Source organism: Pinus tabuliformis, chromosome 5_2 (genome assembly GCF_031772625.1).
Source record: "Pinus tabuliformis cultivar Carrire ecotype Pingquan chromosome 5_2, CPIR1, whole genome shotgun sequence".
NCBI classification, from domain to species: domain Eukaryota; kingdom Viridiplantae; phylum Streptophyta; class Pinopsida; order Pinales; family Pinaceae; genus Pinus; species Pinus tabuliformis.
The window spans coordinates 139,645,989-139,648,236 of record NC_142306.1 but is presented as its reverse complement, the minus strand read 5'-3'; the positions used below and the strand labels follow the sequence as shown (position 1 = coordinate 139,648,236).

At 43.0% G+C, this 2,248-nt stretch overlaps 1 pseudogene; it reads left to right on the top strand.

Annotated features, from left to right (window-relative positions):
• The first annotated feature begins 248 nt into the window (after positions 1-248).
• LOC149157898 (uncharacterized) lies at positions 249-857 on the top strand (annotated as a pseudogene).
• Positions 858-2,248: the final 1,391 nt, after the last annotated feature.

Below are 2,248 nucleotides of genomic sequence, written 5' to 3'. Positions count from 1 at the left end.
CTCTCCAGAATCCTTGTGGACGGCATGGGTAGATATCGCTTTTCCTCCTCTACTAGCGTTGACAATGATTGTAGTGTCTGCACATCAAATAAACCACATGGCACACTTCAAAGGAATGTGAACCTTCACCACACCTCCATAATTTTTCAATGAATTCCGCTGCGAAGTGGGAGAAGCATGTTAGAGTCGATTATGTATGACTCGTTGCGGGAGTGATATATGTGGAGAGGTTATATACCAGTCAATGGATGAAGAGGTTAAATAAATACAAATTTCCCATTTGGATGCCGTTCAGGCGGAAATTCACTCCAGATGGCTCCTTTTTCGCACCCGTAAACGCAGAACGGGAACTTCTAGCAAAACAGGCTACACAGGAACTAACCGAGGATGAAAATGCTCAAATTAGTGTCCTACAATGTGAAGAGTTTGGGGATTTACCTTGCCCAACCATTGGCTGTGGTGCACGACTGAGTGCGATGAACGATTTTGAAGATCACTACCTTGCTCGACATACTTCAACCTGTTCTGTATGCTCTAAAGTTTTCCCAACAACACGTTTGTTGAATCTGCACGTGGCTTAATCACATGATTCTTTTTTTCAAGCTAAAGTTGCCTGTGTCTATCCTATGTATGAATGTCTCGTGGAAGGCTTTGGAATGAAATTCATCACTGACAGAGATAGACATCGACATTTGGTGGATAAGCATAAGTTTCCTATCTCATTTGAATTCCATAAAAGGCGACATCCTTCAAAGCGACAACGACAACGATTACGAGCTTGGCATTCTTCCAATACTGGAGTCGATTGGTATTGTGGAGGCGTTATACCAGTTAACAGAGTCGGGGCTCATCCATAATGTTCAACATATATATAATGTATAACTCAATTTAATACCACCATCAATAACTCAACTGACGCCACAGTTTGAACGCCACAATCATAAAAAATGACATACCTCATACAGTACACCATTCACCCAGCATGGAGGAGGGCCACCGCACCACACCACTATCAGGTAGCACTGACTCTGATCAGCAAGTTAATAGAAGAACCGTACCGTCGGAGTTCTTGCCATGCTCTGTCGATGCGCTATCTCAGCTTCCATTAAGCAGATCGCAGTATGAACAACTAGGCGAGCGATGCAGACTTTCAAGCCGTGACAATTATGGCGAGACAATGAGATGGGAGAGTCGGGATCAGTGGCAGAGGGGACCGGAGTAACCAGTAACGGCAAACGTCCGATTGTCGATTGTGTAAAGCTGGAGCCGAGGTTGATTGTGGTAATAACACAATGCAGGCTGAATTCAACCAATGCTCATAAATTCCAACAGATTGGTGTAACTCGTAGAGAATAATACAGTGACTGTGGGAATTATGGGCTTAGAATAGTAGAAATCTGACAAGGCAGGAGCAACTAAAAGCACAGGGCTGAGGCAGCGCTGGTGCGCCAGAGAATATTATGGACAGATGCGTTGGCAAACGTTCAGGTAGAGGCGCCAGTGAAACGTTCAGGTAGAGGATGCTAGTGTAACGCTTGGCAAAGATTTGACAGTCTGAGGACAGAACATTGATGCAGAGAATTCTCCTAGAAAATAACGTATATCATCATCGCTGGTAAATGATATGAGCCATTTCCAAATTTCTTTTAAGAATTATATGTATCAGCAGCATAAAAATCGGTAAAGAATCACATGCATAGGTGGAACTACAGGTTGAAGTGATAGATTTGCTATGCGCAAGGAGGTCTGAGACGCTGACAAGCCAGAACGGTTGAAAGACAGAGAATGAGTGCATAACTTGCCATAAATTTAGTGGACAGGAAAATGTCTGCAGTTCTGATATGCAAAGAGAGGCCACAAAACAAGTGGCTCATATATGAGGGCAGGAGATCGCCTGCTCTGATACCATGTTAAACACACATGGGAAACATAGAATAGGAAAGATAAATCATGTGAGTACATTTTTTTATTAACAGGAGATGTACATTTATAATACAATGTTGTGACTCTTGGGTTTCAGATCCCAAGGTCTCTTGGACTGCTTAGTCTTTTCGGCTTCCACACTAACCCTTTAGGATTAGGTGTCCAACACCATGGAGCATGGTATTATCCACAAATTATTAATGAGTAGTGGCTGGGCAAGGTGGTAGGGGTTGGAAGCCCTGGATATAGTTGTTATCCTTTGTTGTTTTAATGATGTGACTCAGGCCTTCCATCAATATGACAAAAAGAAAAGGGGAAATGGGAT